The 22,382-nt window shown below is 39.3% G+C and overlaps 1 pseudogene; it reads right to left on the bottom strand.

The window, feature by feature from the left end:
• Positions 1-18,369: 18,369 nt before the first annotated feature.
• On the bottom strand, positions 18,370-19,921 carry LOC129509280 (tubulin alpha-1A chain-like; annotated as a pseudogene).
• Between the last annotated feature and the right edge of the window lie 2,461 nt (positions 19,922-22,382).

The following is a 22,382-nucleotide window of genomic DNA, read 5'->3' as shown; positions in this document are numbered from 1 at the left end:
AGTTTGGCTATTGTGGACATGGCTGCTAGAAACATCGGGGTGCAGGTGTCCCGGCGTTTCATTGCATCTGAATCTTTGGGGTAAATCCCTAACAGTGCAATTGCTGGGTCGTAGGGCAGGTCTATTTTTAACTCTTTGAGGAACCTCCACACAGTTTTCCTGAGTGGCTGCACCAGTTCACATTCCCACCAACAGTGTTGCCTGGCTTTTCAGAAATGATGGGAACACTCCTAGTAGATCATTTCCCTCTCAGTGGAAAAGATACTTCCTACTGTAGGTGAAACAGTTGGAAGCAAAAGGGAATGACAATATGAAATCTGGCCACAAGCTGAATATTTGGTTCTCTCTGGTTATTATCACAGAAGATGATGATACCTGCATTTTCAAACCAGGGAAAGGGGTAAATAAGCTAACATCAGAGGCAGCTGGACTTGGGTTGGCCTGCATGGAGCTCCAAAAGGAGTCTCACCAGAAGCTCTGAAGCCCATAAAGGAGGAAGTGGCAAAGTGTTTCATTCAGGGAAAAGAAAGCACCAAGACTTGGTTACCTAGTAATGAGCATTCAGCAATTCCCAAATATGTCTTGGGATGACAACACAAACTGCCTGGAGCAGGGCACTGGGCTTGTTTAAAGACTGTGCCTGCATGTCCTTGGCTTTGCTCTCTCTTCTGCATGGCTGGCATTGTGTCTATGCTATTGTCCACTTCACTAAAACAGAATTAAGGGAGCTGAGGTAAGCCATTGACCAGAGTGTTTCCTCAGCTTGAGAGGAATGTTTACTGAGGTGTGGTGTTTTTCAAAACCTTTAATAAGAAGTACGCCATGTCCTCCGTACCTTTATTTTTCTAAATGTGTGGGGAGGACACACTGTTTTTGCTTCTTTGCCATCATTCCAAAACATTCTTGTCTCTTTGAATTCCATGGCACCCTCTGAGGGGGAACAGCACGATGAGAGGTTTGTATTGCAATAATATACTCAGGTTTTCCAAAGAGAAACCAGACTCTGTGGAGAGAGACATCCTAAAACAAAGGCCCCTCAAAGGTGTAAAGTGGAAATCTTTTTGTAAAAGGCAATGTGTATGGGAATAAAAATAGGATTCACCTTTGTCTTCAGGATTATAAAACAGAAACAGAAAAAAATACTTTATTTAATATCTTCATGGCATTTTGATTCCTCCTGAAATCACAATCAATAATTTAGGCAGGCTACAAAACATTGTATCAGAAAGCAAGCTGTAGATTTAATGATATAAATTTTTGTCTCTCTAATGTAAGCACTGAAACTTCACTTATTTTGCTACTCTCCACCAACCTCTGTGACACACAAAATATTCTCTCCTTGCAGAACAACTAGCCTATGAAAGTTTTTTTCTTTTCTGCTGGATAAAAACAATGTGGAAGTGCATTTAACCCAGATGACAACAAGTAAAATAGGAGACACAGTAGAGGAAAATAAAAAAAAAAAAAACACTTTTTGTTTCTGTTAGTTGAGAGATATAGGTTTACCAAGAATCCACAGGGGAGAAATTTCTGAACTAAACTAAGAACAGTTTGAAGACTCCACTAAAATGCTCATTTCCTTGAAGTGCATGAGAAATTCTGAACTCAGTGAACTAAGGGGGCCCATGTTTTGGGAATTATAAGTGTGTATCCTATTATGTGATTTCTTTTCAGAGCATCCCAGAGTAACATTCATTTACTTTCCGAAATGGGACAGCAAGGTGCACTATGGTTTAGATGTTAATAAAAATTAATGTCTGGAGAAAGATGAAGGGAAATCTCTGTAGGAACTACTATAGTTGAGGGGCTGAGGTCATCATCATCCAAAATATCTAAAAGACATTTTTTTTAAGATTTTATTTATTTATTCATGATAGACACAGGGAAAGAGGGAGAAAGAGGCAGAGACACAGGCAGTGGGAGAAGCAGGGTGCATGCCGGGAGCCTGATGCAGAATTCGATCCGGGGACTCCAGGATCACGCCATGGGCCAAAGGCAGGCGCTGAACCACCAAGACACCCAGGGATCCCCTAAAGATATTTTTAAAAGCAAAAGTTGGACCTGCAGTCTTTGAAAGGGATGGTCTAATGGGTTCACTGGACATCAGTGGTATTTATTTATTTATTTATTCCCCTCTGTATACTTTTATTGACATTTTCTTTCATTAACTACATTTCTTTTTTTTTTTTGTATACTTTTTTTGTATAATTTTTTAAATTCAGGTTCGATTTGCGAACATATAGCGTAACACCCAGTGCTCAACCAGCCAAGTGCCCATCACCTGGTCACCATCCCCCCGCCCACCTCCCCTTTCACTACCCCTTGCTCATTTCCCAGAGTTAGGGGTCTCTCATGTTCTGTCACTGCCTCTGATAATTCCCACTCATTTTCTCTCCTATCTCTTTTAATCCCTTTCACTATTTTTATATTCCCCGCATGAAGGAAACCATATAATGTTTGTCCTTCTCTGATTGACTTACTTCACTCAGCATAATACCCTCCAGTTTCATCCACGTTGAAGCAAATGGTGGGTATTCGTCATTTCTAATGACTGAGTAATATTGTATTGTATATATGGAACACATCTTCTTTACCATTCATCTTTCGATCGACACCGAGGCTCCTTCCACAGTTTGGCTATTGTGGACATTGCTGCTAGAAACATCGGGGTGCAGGTGTCTCGAGCTTTACTGCATCTGTATCTTTGGGGTAAATCCCCAGCAGTGCAATTGCTGGGTCGTAGGGTAGCTCTATTTTTAACTCTTTGAGGAACCTCCAGACAGTTTTCCAGAGTGGCTGCATCAGTTCACACTCCCACCAACGGTGCAAGAGGGTTCCCCTTTCTCCACATCCTCTCCAACATTTATTGTTCCCTGCCTTGTTAAGGGAAGGGAGAAGAAATGTGTGGGAAATATCAGAAAGGGAGACAGAACATGAAGGCTTCTAACTCTGGGAAATGAACTAGGGGTGCTGGAGGGGGAGGAGGGCAGGGGGTGGGGGTGAATGGGTGACGGGCACTGAGGGGGACACTTGACGGGATGAGCACTGGGTGTTATTCTGTATGTTCGTAAATTGAACACCAATAAAAATTAATTTATTAAACAAATTTTCCCCATTCTCACTGGTGTGGGGTGGTATCTCATTGTGGTTTTGATTTGTATTTCCCTGATGGCAAGTGATGCGGAGCATTTTCTCATGTGCTCGTTGGCCATGTGCTCGCCTTCTTTGGTGACATTTCTGTTCATGTCTTTTGCCCATTTCGTGGTTGGATAGTTTGTTTCTTTGCTGTTGAGTTTAATAAGTTCTTTATAGACCTTGGATACTAGCCCTTTATCTGATAGGTCACTTGCAAATATCTTCTCCCATCCTGTAGGATGTCTTTTAGTTTTGTTGACTGTTCCTTTTGCTGTGCAGAAGCCTTTGATCTTGATGAAGTCCCAAGAGTTCATTTTTGCTCTTGTTTCCCTTGCCTTCATAGCTGTATCTTGCAAGAACGTGGTGTGGCCAAGTTCAAAAAGGGTGTTGCCTGTGTTCTCCTTTAGGATTTTGATGGAGTCTTGTCTCACATTTAGATCTTTCATCCATTTTGAGTTTTATCTTTGTGTCTGATGTAAGAGAATGGGCTAGTTTCATTCTTCTGCAAGTGGCTGTCCAATTTCCCCCGCACCACTTATTGAAGAGACTGTCCTTTTTCCAGTGGATAGTCTTTCTTGCTTTGTCAAATATTAGTTGACCATAGAGTTGAGGGCCCATTTCTGGGTTCTCTCTTCTGTTCCATTGATCTATGTGTCTGTTTCTTGTGCCAGTACCACACTGTCTTGATGATCACAGCTTTGTAGTACAGCTTGAAATCCGGCATTGTGATGCCCCCACGTCTGGTTTTCTCTGGCTATTCGGGGTCTTTTCTGATTCCACACAAATCTTAAGATGATTTGTTCCAACTCTCTGAAGAAAGTCCATGGTATTTTGATAGGGATTGCATTGTGTACATTGCCCTGGGTAGCACTGCCATTTTCACAATATTCATTCTTCCAATCCATGAGCATGGAATATTTTTTCCGTCTCTTTGTGTCTTCCTCAATTTCTTTCAGAAGTGTTCTGTAGTTTTTAGGGTATAGATCCTTTACCTCTTTGGTTAGGTTACTTCCTAGGTATCTTATGCTTTTGGGTGCAATTGTAAATGGGATTGACTCCTTAATTTCTCTTTCTTCAGTCTCATTGTTAGTGTATAGAAATGCCACTGATTTCTGGGCATTGATTTTGTATCCTGCCACATTGCCGAATTGCTGTATGAGTTCTAGCAATCTTGGGGTGGAGTCTTTTGGGTTTTCTCAGTACAGTATCAGGTGATCACTGAAGATGATGGAGAGGGAGAGTTTGACTTCTTCTTTTCTAATTTGAATGCTTTTTATTTCTTTTTGTTGTCTGATTGCTGAGGCTAGGACTTCTAGTACTATGTTGAAATAGCAGTAGTGAGAGTGGACATCCCTGTCATGTTCCTGACCTAAGGGGAAAGGCTCCCAGTGTTTCCCCATTGAGAATGATATTTACTGTGGGCTTTTTGTAGATGGCTTTTAAGATGCTGAGGAATGTTCCCTCTATTCCTACACTCTGAAGAGTTTTGATCAGGAATGGATGCTGTATTTTGTCAAATGTTTTCTCTGCATCTATTGACAGGATCATATGGTTCTTGTTTTTTCTCTTGTTCATCTGATCTATCACGTTAGTTGTTTTACCAGGGTTGAACCAGCTTTGCATCCTGGGGATAAACCCCACTTGGTCATGGTGAATAAACTTCCTAATGTACTGTTGGATCCTATTGGCTAGGATCTTGTTGAGAATTTGTGCATCTGTGTTCATCAGGGATATTGATCTATAATTCTCCTTTTTGGTGGGGTCTTTGGATTTGGAATCAAGGTGATGCTGGCCTCATAAAACGAGTTTGTAAGTATTCTTTCCTTTTCTATCTTTCAGAACAGCTTTAGTAGAATGGGTATTGTTTCTTCTTTAAACGTTTGATAGAATTCCCCTGGGAAGCCATCTGGCCCTGGACTTTTGTGTCTTGGGAGGTTTGTGATGACTGCTTCGATTTCCTCCCTGGTTGTTGGCCTGTTCAGGTTTTTTATTTCTTCCTGTTCCAGTTTTGGTAATTTGTGGTTTTCCAGAAATGTGTCCATTTCTTCTAGATTGCCTCATTTGTTGGCATATAGCTGCTCATAATACGTTTTTAAAATCGTTTGTATTTCCTTGGTGTTGGTTGTGATCTCTCCTTTTCCATTCGTGATTTTATTAATTTGAGTCTTTTCTCTATAATAAGGTTGGCAATGGTTTATCTATCTTATGAATTCTTTCAAAGAACCAACTCCTGGTTTTGTTGATCTGTTCCACAGCTCTTGTGGTCTCTATTTCATTGAGTTCTGCTCAAATCTTTGTTAACTCTCTTCTTCTGCTTGGTGTAGGTTTTATTTGCTGTTCTTTCTCCAGTTCCTTTAGGTGCGAAGTTAGCTTGTGTATTTGAGTTTTTTCTCATTTTTTGAGGGATGGTTGTATTGCGATGTATTTCCCTCTTAGGACTGCTTTTGCTGTATCCCAAAGATTTTGAGTTTTCATTAGTTTCCATGAATCTGTTTAATTCTTCTTAATTTCCTGGTTGACCCATTCATCTTTTAGCAGGATGCTCTTTAACCTCCACGTGTTTGAGTTTCTTCTAAATTCCTTCTTGTGATTGAGTTGTAGTTTCAAGCATTGTGGTCTGAAAATATGCAGGGGACAATCCCAATCCTTTGGTATTGGTTGAGACCCGACTTGTGACCCAGTATGTGGTCTATTCTGGAGAAAGTTCCAGGGGCACATGAGGAGAATATGCGTTCAGTTGTGTTCAGATGTAAAGTTCTGTATATATCTGTGAAATCCATCTGGTCCAGTGTATCATTTAAAGCTCGTGTTTCTTTAGAGATGTTGTGTTTAGAAGATCTGTCATTTGTAGAAAGTGCCGTGTTGATGTTGCCTACTATTAGTGTATTATTATCTAAGTATGTCTTTACTTTGGTTATTAATTGATTGATATACTTGGCAGCTCCCCCATTAGGGCCTAAATGTTCAATATTATTAGGTCCTCTTGTTGGATAGACCCTTTAAGTATGATATAGTGTCCCTCTTCGTCTCCCACTGCAGTCTTTGGGATAAAGTTTAATTGATCTGATATGAGGATGTCTGTCCCAGCTTTCTGTAGGATCTTTTTTTTCTTTCAGATTTTATTTATTTATTCATGAGAGACAGAGAGAGAGAGAGAGGCAGAGACACAGGCAGAGGGAGAAGCAGGCTCCATGCAGGAAGCCCAATGTGGGACTCCTTCCTGGGTCTCCAGGATCACGCCCTGGGCTGAAGGTGGCGCCAAATCGATGAGCCACCCGGACTGCCCTCTTTAGGACCATTTGAATTGGCAGGTATGCCTGGGTGCCTCAGCGGTTAATGGCATGATCCTGGAGTCGCAGGATCTAGTCCCACATCAGGCTACCCGCAGGGAACCCACACTGGGCTTCTCCCTCTGCCTATGTCTCTCTCTCTCTTTTCTCTCATGAGTAAATAAATAAAATCTTTAAAAATAATAAAGAAATAAAAAAATAAATGATTTGACATTAAATATAAATTACAGAAATTGCCTTAAGATCAGACTGTACCTGTAGATCTTAAATATCAAAATATGAAAAGAGAAAAGAAAATTGACTCTAAAGCAAGAAAGTACTGTAATATTTCAAAACTTATATAATTAGGTTGGATGTAGAAAATTCAGGAAGGTAGCTTGCTGTAAAAGACACATTTATGTTAAAAAGGCAAACCATTATAACTGGTTCTTTTTTTAATAAGAGAGTTTTAAATCTACTTGTCTATTAATTAGCATTATTGAGGCCATTTTGTCCATTACACTTTTGAGCCCAGTGTGAATGGGCTGTGAGATTTTTAAAGGCCCAGAAAAATGATTGAAACTTGGGGGAAAATAAAAGTGTGGCTCCAAACTACAAAATGAAAGCTGCAAAATGAAAATTAATTTGCTTAATTAAATGTCTCCAAAAAAATAACATTACATCCAAGTAGTCAACTGCAACTCTACTCTCATAACTGCAGTATAAATTTTATTTACTGCAGGATATGGGTGGACTTTAGTTTGCCTGGTATGTGCAGGGCAGCCAAGAGTAAGATGAGAAGGCCTCAAAACAACTCTGAATAACATTCATATGATCAAAATGGCAGTCTGCTTTCCTAAAGGCACTGGAAGTGGAACAAGAGAAAACAGAATTAGGAATGCCAATGTTAACTACCAAGACAGTGGGCCCTAGAAGGAATAAAGCCACTCCTATGAAAAAGCAATACTAGCTGAAATCTTCACCTCCTTCCCTTTGCATTCAAGCACTGCTGTATCATAATGTTTTTTTGTTTGTTTGGTTGTTTTTTTTGTTTTGTTTTTTTGGTTTTTTTTGGAAGGAAGGGTGGGAGGTTGTTTTTAAATGGCCAGCTTTCCTTCGAAGAGGTAAATATGTCTCACTGGGCACCATACTCAGAAAAGTTAAAAAATCAGTTCAACATCATTCCCTGAGTGGTGATATCTAGTGAGTGTGTGGGTTGCAGGGTTATTGAGGGTGAATTTTAAAGTTGAAGGAAGATCTCATTCTGAGCAAAGCAGGCCTGGCTGAAATGTAAGATTAGTAATGGCTGAGCTGCAGTATCCTGGGTAAATCAGTTTAATTTGGGACCAGTCCTAAATCTTGATTCTCCCTTGATCTTTCTTACTGAAGGAAAATGATCTGCTGCTTATCCTCTTTTCACCCAATAAATATAGTAATGTATCCATTGATACCGTAGCAATAAAATCCACATTCAGTGGACATAATGGAGAAAGCTCAAAATATTTTCCTTTTTAAGGTCGTTTAAAGCCTTTGTTAAATCTCTGTCTCTCTTTCTTTCTTGCTCTGTCTCCCAGTCTCTCTATCTCTCTCTACACACATTTGCACATGTACACACAGAAATTATGTGATGTGAGTTGCTAACTCAGGAGCTATAAAACTAAGCTGGGGAACCTAGGCAAACAGCTCACAGCTAAAAACTTGTGATTTGAGGAGTTATAGTATTTTGTGCAATATTAAATCATACAGACTATCATAGAACAAATAATTTTTAGGTTTTTTATTCATCATTCATAAAGTGGCTCTTGGACCTCTTAAATTGGGAAGGTCAAAAATAAAACCAGTCCAGGAGATAAATGAGGAACCAAAGGAGCCAGGTCTACAAAGCAGGGTGGGGGTTACAGGGAAGGAAGTTACTCAATTAATTTAACAAAATTATTTTGGATTTCCCAATAACTCCAAGTGTTTGTCTTTTTTTTTTTTTTTTTTTTTTTTTTTTTTTTTTTTTTACATAACAATTCTCTGTTTGGAATGGTTCTGTTGATTTGCAGAGAAATCAGGACTGAGGTTTAGAAGTGATTTGAATTTCTTTTTCATTTTTGCTTGTTTAAAAAGCTGATTACTTGGACAAGTTCTTTCCTATCACCCTAAAGTTCTTCAAAAGCAGCTCTTTAATTAGGCTTTATTAAAACAACAACAACAAAAACACAAAACCTGTAATTTTCTTCAGATCAATGATGCCTTTATGCTTTTTACTGACAGAATAGAGAGAAAATATTGTTTTCTTTGTATATGGTTTTTGAAAATTAATTTTAAATAAAATGAATACCTACCTGTTATAAACCAGTCCAATGATGTAGAAGGGAAAAGTAGGGACGCCTGGTGGGTGAGTTGGTTAAGTATCTCACTTTGGCTCAGGTCACAGCCTCAGGGTCTTGGGATCAAGGCCTGCATCACACTCCATGCTCAGCAGGGAGTCTGCTTCTTCCTCTGCCCCTTCTACCACTCATGGTCTCTCAATCTCTTTCAGATAAATATATGAAATATTAAGAAAAAAAAAGAAGGGAAAAGTAAAAGTTCTCCTATGCCAATTATCTTATCCTTTCTTATCCCACCTTTGCAGGTACACAATCATTACTTGCCTTTTCCATTATTAAAGTGACAACAAAGATTTTTGCTTTCTCACAAAATAGCAATACAGCTCTATCCTGGATAATTAGAACAAACTATTTTCTTTTGTACCCTACACTTTTCCTTTGAGCTGAATTTTTCAGGGTGCTGAAGTACATCCTGCCACAAAAGCACTCACATCTGTGTAAAGGATGTGTAAGATTATGCATCATTTTGTAAAACATTGCAAATTTGGAAGTGGCTTTAAACGTCCCATCAATAGGGGACAAGGCACATCTATACTAATGACTAACAGTCATTAAAAGGATGTGTGGGAGATATCAGAAAGAGACACAGAACATAAAGACTTCTAACTCTGGGAAATGAACTAGGGGTGGTGGAAGGGGAGGAGGGCGGGGGGTGGGGGTGAATGGGTGACGGGCACGGAGGGGGACACTTGACGGGATGAGCACTGGGTGTTATTCTGTATGTTGGTAAATTGAACACCAATAAAAATTAATTTATAAAAAAAAAATAAAATAAAATAAAAGGATGAGATAAATTTATATGTGTTGATATGGAAATGTATTTTGTTTGATGACAAAAGCAAAGAAAAAACATACCTATTTTTAAAAAGTTATATATATATATATATATTAAAGATTTTATTTGTTTATTCATGAGAGAAACAGAGAGAGAGACAGGCAGACACAAAGGCAGAGGGAGAAGGAGGCTCCATGCAGGGAGCCTGATGTGGGACTCAATCCCGGGACCATGGGATCATGCCCTGAGCCTAAGGCAGATGCTTAACCACTGGGCCACCCAGGCATCCCTATTTATTTTTAATAAATCATAAAGACCATGAGTGTGACAGTGTGAGCATGAATGTGAGAAGCAAAGAGAGAGGGAGCGAAAGAATCCTACAGACTCCTCACTGACCATGGAGCCAGACATGGGGCTTGATCTCATGACCCTGAGATCATGACCTGAGCTGATATCAAGAGTCAGCCACCTAACCAACTGAGCCACACAGGTGTCCAAAAACATGACCTATTAATGCCAAAAGCAAATTACTGAGTATGTACTGCATGACTACAAACACCCCTGCAAAATGAACCTAGGCTTTGCTCTGCATTTACACACACATGTCATATAAATGCAATATATACTATGAAATGTATGCCAGAGAATGACTTAGAAGTGACTAATCTTAGTACCAGAAAGAGTCATTTTGTATATATTCCACTCTTTTGATCAACTAAAAAGAGTGGCTTTCTTTTATCCCCTTGTAGTCATGAGGGCAGAGATTTCCACTGCTCTTTTTCATTGCTGATCTCTGCATCTAGAACATGGTGGGCGGGCTCTTGACAAAAACATACAGAATGAAGGAAAAAATCTCCCTGCTCTCATATTAGGAAAACTGCCTATGAGAAATGATTGATAGGTTAGGTTCAAAGTACAGAGGGAAAAGAACTAAGACTCTATTTATAAAAAGGAATCTATAAAAAGATGTAAGAGGGAGTCAGAATGGTAAAGAGATAAAAGGGCCATCCTGAGGTCTGTGCCACCCTTTCCCAAAGGGGAGTCTTATTGTTTATGGGTTCTGCATCCATACTCCTCCAATTATGAAGAGCAGCCAAAAGGGGATGGCTAGTAGTATTAGTGATTCAATTAGTGATTCAATTCAGAAAGATAACTTTGGCATTGCAGAACAATATCAATATTGGCGGGGAGGGTGGCTCAGGAAACCACAGTTTTGCTTTTCTCATCAAATAAATATAAACATATTTGTTTGACTACAGCCCTAGGTTCCAGTTGTGGGTGAATACAAATTAGACACTCTCCTTTCTCTTTTAATACTCTTTGACTTTCTTTAGTTTTTGAATAAAGAACTTCTGAGTTATAATTGAAGAATTTAAAGCTTAAGTTGGTTGAATTAAAAAATATTCAAAAGGACAGACAAAATAGGAATAAACTCACCATAATGTATTTCTAGTTTTCTCTGATAGTTATTGATTTAAAGTTGAATCTGTTACTGATAAATAGATTATTTACCCCTCATGAAGTCCTTAATTCCTCGTAGGACACTTTCCCCTATGACTAATTAAATTTATCCAGTAGAAATCTGGATGTGTGTAATCTTTTAGAAATTTTTAGGGACACTTATTTCACAATTATTTACAGTTAACCCTTGAACAATTTAGGCATTAGGAGGGCAAATCCCCCACACAGTTGCAAATCCTTGTGCAGCCTTTGTCTCCTGAAGAATGTAACTAATAGTCTGCTGTTGACCAGAAGCCTTACCAACAACATAAACAGTTTAACATACTTATACTTTGTATGTTATATGTATTGTGCACCTTTTCTTAAAGTAAGCTGGAAAAAGAAAACATTATTAAGAAAATCATAAGAGAAAATGTACTTAGACTTTAATTAGGTTTGGAGACATGTATATTTACAGTACTGGACTATATATATATAAAGAAAAAATCCTGTAAAACTGGACCCGCACATTTCAAACCTGTGTTGTTCAAGGGTCAACTATACTTTCTTTTTTCAAATATGAATTTTTATTCCTGATAAGATCAGAGGTACAGGGCCTATGCAGCACCAAATATTTTCACTACGATACGCAGTGTTGAAGAATAAGACCTTACACTTTATGAAGCCTAGATATGTTTTAGCTATCTTAGCTATTAAGATACATCTGATGTAAATAAATAATATATTAGACTTGTAAATAATATTCTCTGGGAGTTAACTGACTATATGTCCTATCTGCCTAAGATAGTTCCCACTTACTACCCTGGTCCTGGTAAAATTATTAATTGGGTCCCCTTTCATATCTATCCAAGTTTTAAAAAGTAGTTACATGGTTATCTCATACTAATTAAAAAATGGTTGGCCTTGTTTCAAATTACTGTCTTTACTCCCTTCTACGCCATATCATATCTTATTTTCAGATGCTCAAATCACAGGACATTGGTTGGATAATGATAGAAAGATAACAATATCTGAACCTCCCCTGAACATTGAGGAATACCATTAAGTTGGACCACCACAGGGTTGCAGCTGTTCCCTGGCAGAAATTCAGGACAAAAAAAAAAAAAAGAAAGAAAGAAATTCAGGACAACTCTTTCATACTGTGCTTTTGCATGAAGAGAGTTGCTTGCTAATGGGCCTTTTTTATTGAAATGAGGCAGTCAGTGCTTCTCCCCGTCTCTGCCTCCCCAAATTCCTCTGATTAGGACAAACAGCATTATAACAAGTAAACTGCTATTCTACTCCCTGCAAATCATAACAGATAAACTTAAAATTCCAGTGCAATGAAATAATTTGGGCTTTTTCTACAGATAGCTTTTAACCTGCACAACAAAATCAGTTTAATACTTGGATTGATTTACAGCCTAAGTAACTTTGGTCCTCTGTAGCTTTCTGACCCTTCTACCATGTCTGATTCTGTCATTCAATGAGCTCACTTATCTGATATTCTTAAGAAGCCCTTAACATTCCCAGGATTTTTTTCTACTTAATAATCACTTTTTAGTTCCAATCTTTTATTGGATGCAAATTTAACTGACTGGCCCTCTGTAATGAGGTTGGAGGCATGTACCATTCAAAGCAAGAAAGAAGTTAACTAAACTGGAATGGACCATAAAAGGTGGCTCTGTCTTTTAAGAAAAAATAGTAGTAGTGATAGGTAGTTTTTCATTTAATTTTTGTTTGTTTGTTTTTAGCTGTGGCTGCTACCATGGCTCAGATCTGATATGGTATGCTGGAAAGCAACCTCTTCCTTTTCATAAGCATTCAGTGAGCAGTTGACATTTTTGTACAGATATTTAAAACTAAACATTCTTTGAGTTAAAATAGCATTGTTATATTAATATCCTGTAGAATGTTTATTTTGGCATTTTGGATTCCAATTCATCGGTAGTAAAAAAAAAAATCATTGACTCCTACTTTATTTCCCTTTCCCAATATTTTTTTTTGCATTTTGTTTGATTATAAGTGTCTGCATAAATAATTCTACTTCAAATAGACCAATTCTCCCTGCCCATGTTCTCATTGGCTATTGCAGTTTTTGTAGGGCCATCTTTCCTACTTTCATATGTATAGCAGGCTAGACTCTGTCTGAGCTTCCACTCCTGCATCCTTTTATACCTCTGCTCTATTTTATGTCAGACTCACAAGTTAACAAGACCATTTGATATCCCTAAAAGCTGCAATGACAAGGTCCAAATATGAACCAGCTGGACTAAAAGTACTTTGTTTTAATGGGAGTTCCTCTCAGAAGAACTTCTCATGCATTCTTGTGCTGTTAAACCATACCACAAAAGCTGGCCCAAAAGTGAGGGAGATGTTGGCAGCCTAGGAACAACTGTCATAACCCAGTTGAGCCATTGTGTGGACTTACCCCCTCAGTCTAGATCCACAGACACAATTCTCAGGCTTCTGTCTGCATTCTGATTTTGTTGGCTTCTTTCCTCATTAGTCTGAAATTGGAAACTTAATCCATAGCTATATCCCCAAACTCTCCTCTGGACTGACTTCAAGTCTAATGTTGTACCCAGCCACCTCTTCAGACTCAAAATTCTACTGAGTTGTCCAGTTTGGCTGTTAATATAGACCTCTGATCTCCATTCATATTCAAAACTCACATCGATGAAAATAATTCTCATTTCTAGAACCCTCCATCAAGCTGCAATCTCCAACTTAATCTATTGAAGTTATTCATGACTGCTGAGACTCTTAAACTTATTCTTCTGATACAGTGTTCTCTCCTGGTAAGCACAAATATTGGGAGAAAAAGAAAAAAATCAAAGTTGTCTCAATTCTCATTAATAATTTCTCTGCTTAATAACTTCTGCTGGTTCCTCATAAATGATAAGCAAATTGCTTGCTTTGGTAATTGGTAGGTTTTTTGGTAACTAAATAGAAATGAGACCGCCAAGGCAAGCGAGGGTCCAAGAACAGATTTTATTGCAGGCACCTCGGGCGAGGTTCCACGACTCACGGAGGGGAAGAGTGAGTTGGGGAAGTCGCGCCAAGACAAGGTGGCAGGGGGTTTACATAACGTTGTAAGGCAGAACGGTTTCCTATTGGTCGGCTCATATGCAAAGGAAGGATTGCAATCCAACCAGTCAGAGTGACCCTCCCCATGCAAAGGAAGGATTGCAATTCGGCCAGTCAAAGGTGACTTCCTCCTCTGGGGTTTGAAGGGCATTGGGTCTGGTTGGGTAAGTCCAAAGGAGAGGTCTAAGGGTCTGCGTCAAGCTGTCAGCGGGTCATTGGTCCATTGGCGTCCCAGGTGGAGGTGGTGACAGGAACCTCAGCCATTTGGGGTATCCGCCATCTTGAGGAGTTTCTCTTCTCGCCTGGCCCCAACAGTAATTAAATTGCTTAAGATCTTATTTCAAACAAACTTTCATCTCTAAACATCAGCTTTTTATAACTATCCCTATGTGCCCTACACTTTGAATCCTAATTAAGTAGGACAACTAACACAATTCCCCCAACTTACCATGTTATACCTCATGTAATTACCCTTTCTCTTTGATTGGTCTGGAAATTCTGCTCGTATTTTCCTAGTGATCTCTATTCATCCTCTATAGACCCACTGAATAGTCATCTCTACTAGAAAGCCTTCTTCAACCCATCCAGAAGGTAAAAACTGCTTATATACCACTTACTATGGTGTGTTCTTAGTGTTCCCATGATTTTTCAAGCCACTGTTACTTGAGGGAAATATATCATGACTATAAGATATCTATACTTGTCAAACTACAAAGAACAAGTTAGAATATTGGCTTATAGCATAACATTTAAAGTTGTCAATACAGTGGTATCATACATCCAAAACTAATGTATGTCAACTATATTTCAATTTAAAAAACATAATAAAATAATAAGAATATTGGCTTTTAAGCCTGCAAAGATAATCTGTGCTTCAGCTATGATGTGAACTTTTCACTAGCCCTACCCTGAGAAGTCAAGACATCAGAGAGGAAAAAAAGCTTGCAATACAGAAAAGGCATTACTGGAACACTCCAGACTCCTCAAGGAAATGAGCCTTTTCTTAAAATCCTGGCACCTTACAGAATCCTATATCCAAAAGTCTTTTTCTACTTTCCATCAAGACTGACTTTAGTAACAGCAGAGCTCATCTTCTATGAGATCAACAACCATGCCTCTACTCTATTTTTGGAGAACCACCTGTCCATACTCTGAGGGGTTGTTCCCAGTGTTCTATACAGTAGAATGAAATAGAATTCTGACTGGGTGATGGGCACTGAGGCGGGCACTTGGGATGAGCACTGGGTGTTATTCTATATGTTGGCAAATTGAACGCCAATAAAAAATAAATTTATAAAAAAAAGAATACAAGAGTTAATTTTCTCTGTTATAACCAGAGTTAAGGTGAAAGGATCCAGTACATATAGGGTGTTTTAATTGATTAATAAAGTAAATTAATGAGTTAACTTAAAAAAAAGAATTCATTCATTCATTCACTGACTGATGACTAGGCATTGTTAAAAAGAAAATCATAAGCCTAAAATGGAGTCACTTATGCTTGGCATGCCACCACACCAGGGCTTCAAATACCTAATAATTGTACTTTCAGCCTCCCTCAGAAATGTAGTCTTAAGCAGCTAGTCAGATACTTTCTGGTTAGCACCAATGAGGTCATCTGTCACATGGATCCTCTCCAGTTCCCCAAAGGAAGGTGAACTCATTTGAAACAGCCCTTTCTTCTGTTTATAACTTCCTTGTCCTACCTTGAAAAACCTTTCCTTTACCTTTCTGTAGCCCTTTGGAGCTCCCCTCTACTTGCAAGATGAAATGCTGCCTGATTCATGAATCAATAAATAAAGCCAATTAAATTTTAAAAATCTATTTGGCTGAATTTTTGTTATTTAAAAGTTTTGGTGGCAGCAATGGGATCCAAGGTGAACCCCTGATGGCATTTGAGGAGAATGAGAAACACAGGTGTGGTGCTCCATAAACCTCTTTCCAAGGCCATTGGTGAGTTCTTCTCAATTGAGCTCCTCTAGTCAAGCTCTGCTCATTTTGCACTCAAGCTTTTGACCAATTGGCTTTCTAGTCCAAGGTTAACAGGTCAGCCTAGACTGACAGGAGGCTCTAATGGAGCGCCAGTTGTTGGTCCTTGGTTCAGTCCACAATTCCACGTTGGAATCTCTTCCCCAGTTCTAGTTTGCAGTCTCCATAGTAGAGGCATTGCTGGGAATTGCTCATGGTGTGGGCACAGTCTTCTCTTGGCCAGTCCATAGTGACATCTTTTGGCTACAACTGGCGTGTTGAGGTGAATGTCCTCTTTTGTGTAAAGGCTATTGCCCATGGGGACCTAGGAGGTGTAAAAAAGAAAACCATGGGCAGAAATTGGTGGATACAAGTCAAGCATTTAAGAGCTGTTAAAGTGCTTGCCACCTAACTCACGACTCCTATGTTCCCATAAATCAGTCACTGAATGGGTTAAATTGACTAAGTTACCTGTCAACCTCAAGGAAAACTTCAGTGCCTTAAGGTACACTGTAAAACATGTACAATCTCTAACCCAGGGGGATCCCTGGGTGGCGCAGCGGTTTAGCGCCTGCCAAAGGCCCGGGGCGCGATCCTGGAGACCCGGGATCGAATCCCACATCGGGCTCCCGGTGCATGGAGCCTGCTTCTCCCTCTGCCTATGTCTCTGCCTCTCCCTCTCTATCTGTGTGACTATCATAAATAAATAAAAATTTAAAAAAAAAAACTTCTAACCCAGTGGCACATTCTCTTTAGGTATTAGTTTGGTTCTGAGTGACCCAAAGTCTTACTTAATAGGATCCTTAAATTCCAAAGAGATGAGTGAGCCTCCTTCCAGGACACCTGCTTCTTTTATATCTAAAACCTGTAGTGCCCAAAGTTGCAGATATCTAGTAAAATGGCAAAATCTTGCTAAAAGCAACTTAGAATTATAATGGCCATTATTTAAAATGTTACAATTAAATAACACCATTTAAGAAGTACACTTGAAAGCAAGGGTTCCTAAATTAAATAGAATTAGATACCTGTTTTAATCAGCATGCAGAAGTCTTCAAAGGTTTCATAATTCCAAAATAGTTTCCATTGTATTTTGATAGGGATTGCATTAAACGTGTAAATTGCCCTGGGTAACATTGACATTTTCACAATATTAATTCTGCCTATCCACGAGCATGGAATATTTTTCCACCTCTTTGTGTCTTCCTCAATTTCTTTCAGAAGTGTTCTATAGTTTTTAGGGTATAGATCCTTTACCTCTTTGGTTAGGTTTCTTCCTAGGTATCTTATTCTTTTGGGTGCAATTGTAAATGGGATTGACTCCTTAATTTCTCTTTCTTCAGTCTCATTGTTAGTGTATAGAAATACCATTGAAAGAGTTGTTGCAAAAGCCTAATGAAAAATTAAAAATGTAAGAGGCCTGAAACAAAAGATTAAGACTGACAGGATTCTTATTTCTTCTCTTTCTGCTCCTTTGAGTATTCATTCTAGTAATCCTGTCTCAATTGTTTTTCCACTGTGAAAAAAAAGTGCTCTATAACCATAAACAAAAGGCCATTAATGGTTTTTCAGACACGCCATATCTACTTTCAGAGAAGGATCCTCCTGTGGGCCCCTTCCAGAGTTGATGAAAATGAGGAAAATTCTGGTAAAATGCTACATTATTCCCCTAAATAGCCAATGGGAAACTGGATATCAGAGGCTGCAGAGGTGATCCTCAAAAAATGCAGAAGCCAGGGAAAGGTAAGAATTCTTTCCAGAATCAGTTCTTCCCAATCTGTCTGTAGTGCCCAGTTGAGTAAAGAAAATCAAATTTCACATTGTCCTTCCTGTCCCAGTACAGACCCCAATTCTGACTGGTTATTGATCCTTTCTCTCCTAGGGACAGCTAGTGACTTCTTGCTTGCCTCATTTTGCATCCTAAGAACTGAGCGGGGCTTTCTGCCAAGAGATTGTTAGTTCTTTCTTTGGGTGTCTTTGGGGAGTGACTCTGGAACTTGGGAAGACAGTATCCTTTGCACTCTCTTTGGGGACCCCTCTTATACCCAAAGGGGCTTAGTCAATACTGCCAGAAATATTTATTGTATGTGCCAGCTGAATACTGACAATATTTAAGCAAAAATTTTGTAAAGTAGTTCTGTAGTCAAAAGGTTGGCCAAACTGGAAACTGATTTCAGAGCCTGATAGGATTTTTTTTAAGGGCCTTCTCCCCTAAGTTAAAATTAGAGCAATGTACCAGATAGAAGCAAACTGCAGATAAGGTTGTTGGATAGGTGGATCATTCCATTAGATTATTTAGATTACAACCAAATTCTTTTTTTTTTTAAGACAGGGAATACTTTATTCAAACCCATCAGAGAAATGGACAGCTTGGGTCTGTAACAAAGCGTTGTGTTTTAAAGCATAGGTCAGTAATTGTATATGAGAGTATGCACTGCTACATACAAATTAACTGATCAGAGCACAACTTTTCAATGTTCAAAACAGAATAAGTTTCCCTGTAAAAGCAGCACCTTTGTGACATTTTTAACTTTAGTATTCCTCTCCTTCTTCTTCACCCTCTCCTTCAACAGAATCCACACCAACCTCCTCACGGGAGCCATGTCCTCATGGGCCTCAGAAAACTCTCCTTCCTCCATGCCCTCACCCACATACCAGTGAACAAAGGCACACTTGGCATACATCAGGTCAAACTTGTGGTCTAGGTGAGCCCAGGCCTCAACAATGGCTGTGGTGTTGCTCAGCATGCACACAGCTCACTGTACTTTGGCCAGGTCTCCACCGGGTGCCACAGTGGGAGGCTGGTAGTTAATGCTCACTTTGAAGCCAGTGGGGCTCCAGTCCACAAACTGGATGGTACGCTTGGTCTTGATGGTGACAATGGCAGCATTGACATCTTTGGGAACCACGTTGCCATGGTACAACAGGCAGCAAGCCATGTTTTTACCATGGCGAGGGTCACATTTCACCATCTGGTTGGCTGGCTCAAAGCATGCATTGGTGATCTCTGCTACAGAAAACAGTTCATGGTAGTCTTTCTCAGCAGAGATGATAGGGGCATATGTGGCCAGAGGGAAGTGGATGCGGGGATAGGGCACCAGGTTGGTCTGGAACTCAGTCAGATCCACATTCAGGGCTCCATCAAATCTGAGGGAAGCAGTGATGGAGGACACAATTTGACCTATCAACCTGTTTAGATTAGTGTAGGTTGGGCGCTCAATATTGAGGTTTCTATGACAGATGTCATAGATGGCCTCATTGTCTACCATAAAGGCACAATCAGAGTGCTCCAGGGTGGTGTGGGTGGTGAGGATGGAGTTGTAGGGCTCTACTACAGCTGTGGACACCTCGGGGGCAGGATAGACGGAGAACTCTAGCTTGGACTTCTTGCCATAATCGACAAAGAGACGTTCCATCAGCAGGGAGGTGAACCCAGAACCGGTTCCCCCTCCAAAGCTGTGGAGAACCAAGAAGCCCTGAAGACCCGAGCACTGGTCAGCCAGTTTCCGAATTCGGTCCAAGACAAGGTCAATGATCTCCTTGCCAATGGTGTAGTGTCCTCGGGCATGGTTATTGGCATCATCTTCCTTGCCTGTGATGAGCTGCTCAGGGTGGAAGAGCTGGCGGTAGGTGCCAGTGCGAACTTCATCAATGTCTGTGAGCTCCAGGTCTACAAACACTGCCCTGGGCACATGCTTGCCAGCACCCGTCTCACTGAAGAAGGTGTTGAAAGAGTCATCTCCTCCCCCAATGGTCTTGTCACTTAGCATCTGGACATCCGGCTGAATGCCGTGTTCCAGGCAATAGAGCTCCCAGCAGGCATTGGCGATCTGTTCACCTGCCTGGCCAACGTGGATCTAGATACACTCACGCATGGTTGCTGCTTGGCGGCTGCCGGGTAGATGGCGGAGAAGAGCAGAGGTTGTTGCTTCTTACAGCGCGACTCTTAGGCGGTCGATGTAAGATAACCTGCCAAATTACAACCAAATTCTTTGAAGAATTGAGAACAACTGACCTTACCTTACAAATCTTTTGCAAAAGTAGAAATGCAGCTCCAGAGCAAGTTTGAATTGTACCCATTCCTTTTCACCAATCCCAAAACCTCCCTTCTTTATCTCAAAACATTTGTAACCTCTCTGGAAACTTATCCAGATCATTCCCAATTTCTAAGACTGAACTTTTAAAAAAACACACAAATAGAAGCCTTTTTAAAAAATACAAATGGCACCCTTGCCCAAAATCTAGCCCATGGCTTCTATAAGGTTACTTGTCAAGGACAAATATAAATCTTACATGTCTTCTCCACCAATATTAGGAGAAAAAAACTTTAGCCATAAGAGCAGCTAAACTTAATTCTTCCCATCTGCCAAAAAAAAAAAAAAAATCAGTTTGGATCCAAGTGTTCTTTTATAAACTAGTGAGTTTTGCATTACTATACTTCTTATAGCTCAAAATGTTAAAACAATAAAGTGTTTGCCTATTCTGTCTGTATGTCCCAATATATGTGTTGTAGATGTGTGGTATTTTCTACCTCTGGATGATATTGCCAAAATTCATTTGCAAAAGAGTACTATTTAATTGGACCTAAAAATCCATGCTTAGGGATCCCTGGGTGGCTCAGTGGTTTAGCACCTGCGTTTGGCCCAGGGCGTGATCCTGGAGTCCCGGGATCGAGTCCTGCATCGGGGTCCTGGCATGGAGCCTGTTTCTCCCTCTGCCTGTGTCTTTGCCTCTCTCTTTCTCTCTGTCTCTCATGAATAAATAAATAAAATATTTTTTAAAAATCCATGCTTATACAAATTAGACTCTCAGAAATATAACAGAAATTCAGCCCAGATGTTTTTCAAGTTCGTGTGTTCTAGGATTAATCTTTAATAAGTAAAATCTAATTGAAGTTTGTTGGTTTAACTAAAACAGACATGTTTTTTAGTTTACAGCCTTAAATATAATACTTTTGGTTTACTTACATGCAGTATAAGTCAAATAAGCTCATGTTCTATCACAGAATTTGTCAACATGAAAGGTCACTTAAAGATGGTGCTTAGCTGTTTAATGTGGTGTGGTGTTTTAACAACTAATCTAAACATATTTAAACAAATGAATTAAATAGATATATATAAACATTTATAAACGAACTTTTCAATGAAATTTGTCTACTTAGTTTTCACAGATCTTTTTGGTATCTTAAAACCAAAGAGTTTTGCCAAGTTAAATTAGATGATGGATAGTCATTAAATGTCTAGATCATTTCCAAATAAGACAAAATACTAAAAATAATTACTTAACATGGGTTTATGTGCTTTGGCTTCTTATTACAGAGAAACTGGAAAATTAGAAAAAGCATATGCTTCTAGAAGCTTTGAAATTTGCAAAATCTAAAGAATGGTAGTATAAGTTCATACTTGCTTATACTTAGCTTTTACTAGAAATTAAGGTTTCAAAGGGTTAAGAAAAATTCTAATATATGTAATTAAAGCCACTAAGGTATGTGGAAAAGGGATCTTTGAAAAGATTTTTTTAATATGTAATCAAGCTGGCTTTCATGCAAAGTCAGTAGCAGTAGAATCTATAAAAATTGTGGCACACATGGATGAAGTCCATTCTGCTGCTTCTTCTTTAAAAAAAAAAAAGACCTCTTGGTATCATATTTTTGCCATCCAAATGCCTTATAACATGGCAATAGCATGCTCCTAAATCAGAGATACTAAGATGGGGAAACAATGGTTGAAAATTAATAGGCTGGGACTATGGGAAACCCAAGATAGTTACTTGGTTCTTCCTGGATCCCTGGAAAAATCCCATTTTTCAGCGTTTGCATTCCTTCACCCACCACAGTACATTTCAAATTACTCAAATTATAAATAGATGTTGTTGGGGAGACTTTCATAAAATTGTGAAAATAGTCTACCAGCAATGTCTGACCTGTCAGGTCCATAATCCTGAAACAACCATTTTTATCCCCACAGGCCTCAGCAATTACAGCAACCTGTCATTTTACCTGAAACAGACAAGCCTGTGTATTATGAATACTTTCAAGCTTCCCTTTGGAATATGCCCAGAAATGCATTTGGAGTTATCTTTGTTTTTTCTGTCGCTGTAAATTTAGATTCTGGAATTGGCATTTGGTGGTGTGAAGCGTTGCTCACGAGTGGCCAGAACTCCTCTTCCTAAAGGATTTTGAGATTGAGGAACACCTGTATATCCTCCCCTCTGTGCCTTGGTTCTAGTTCCTCCCTCTGAGTTGAATAACCATTTTTTAATTTTTTTTTTGTTTTTGTTTTAGTTGGTGCTCTGACGCTTAATCTCAGTACCCTTTACTCTTGATTGTCAAATTTT

This window comes from Nyctereutes procyonoides, unplaced genomic scaffold (genome assembly GCF_905146905.1).
Source record: "Nyctereutes procyonoides isolate TBG_1078 unplaced genomic scaffold, NYPRO_anot_genome, whole genome shotgun sequence".
Classification (NCBI taxonomy): Eukaryota; Metazoa; Chordata; class Mammalia; order Carnivora; family Canidae; genus Nyctereutes; species Nyctereutes procyonoides.
This window is presented reverse-complemented; position numbering and strand designations above follow the sequence as displayed.